This window comes from Mus caroli, chromosome 7, assembly GCF_900094665.2.
Source record: "Mus caroli chromosome 7, CAROLI_EIJ_v1.1, whole genome shotgun sequence".
NCBI classification, from domain to species: domain Eukaryota; kingdom Metazoa; phylum Chordata; class Mammalia; order Rodentia; family Muridae; genus Mus; species Mus caroli.
The window spans coordinates 103695364-103696684 of NC_034576.1; the positions used below are offsets into that span (position 1 = coordinate 103695364).

General features: G+C 41.9%; 1 pseudogene; it reads right to left on the reverse strand.

The window, feature by feature from the left end:
• Nucleotides 1–248: 248 nt before the first annotated feature.
• On the reverse strand, nucleotides 249–636 carry LOC110299466 (annotated as a pseudogene).
• Between the last annotated feature and the right edge of the window lie 685 nt (nucleotides 637–1321).

Sequence of the window (1321 nt, forward strand, 5' to 3'; positions counted from 1 at the left end):
AAACCAAAAAAAAAAAAAAAAAAAAAAAAAAAAAGAAATATGGACTAGAAAATAAATACAAATGTAAGCTGTTTTACTAATTTTATAACCGCAAACTTGTACAGAGAATGAGGCTGTGTACAAAACACAACAGAGTCAAACGAGGTGTTCCCTTAGCAAGGCTGAAGATGCCCTCTCTGGTATTTGGAATTTAGGATGCAGCTCTTGTTTTTGGATGGACCACTGGGTGTTTGGCACAGTCCATGCTTTTAACCAGATTTGAACAGAAGATTGTCCACCTGACCCAGGTAGAAGTAGATGAAGTGTTTGGTTTCGTGTGTCACGTAACTACCGAAGTTTCAGCCCACAATGAAGTGCCCGGTAGGGTTGTAAGTCTTGTCAAACTCCCTCTTGATATGGGCCAAAATATCCTTCTCTATTTTGTACTTCTTCGATGCCTGAGTAGCGCACTCCACCGAGTCCTGTTGCATCTCTTCTGACACATCTGCATTTTGTTTTTGTTTTTTTGAGGCAGGGTTTCTCTGTATAGCCCTGGCTGTCTTGGAACTCACTTTGTAGACCAGGCTGGCCTCGAACTCAGAAATCCACCTGCCTCTGCCTCCTGAGTACAGGGATCACCGCCTTCCGGTCGCACATGGTTACCGTGGGACAGAGGCCAGCCTGCGGTAGCAGCTGATGTGAGCTCCTCTCAGCTGGCGTCGCTCAAGCAGCAGAGGACAGCCGGTTGCTACCGAAGCCGTGGCGCATCTCGAAAAATACATTTTAAACAGCAAACAAAATGTACCTGGGTTTGTTTATCAGGGCTATCAATTTACCAAGAAATGACTTGCGCCTTTGTTGTTTCTTCCTCTTTACTTTGAAGGAACTTTTAATAGTTTGTTTTCTTTTTATTTCCCATTCGCTTTCCAGGTTTATCACATTCTACCTACTTATTTATGTATTTATTTATTGAGACAGGACTCATTCTGTAGTCTTGATCAACACAGAGCATGTTATGTAGACCAGGCTGGCCTCAAACTTGCCATAATCCCGCCTGTGTCCTGAATGCTAAGGTTAGATGCCTGAGCCACCATGCTTACCTCCTGTTTTAAACATCATTCTTTTCAAATAATGTTAAATGTTTAAAGCTACTTTTCCTTCTAAATTCAGTTTTGGTGCGCTCTCTCTCTCTCTCTCTCTCTCTCTCTCTCTCTCTCTCTCACACACACACACACACACACACACACACACACAGAGCACACAGTTTTTCTTATCACTATTTTACAAATAGTGTTTGAATTAACTTCTAAAGCATTTTATTTATTTGTGTGTGTGTTTATGC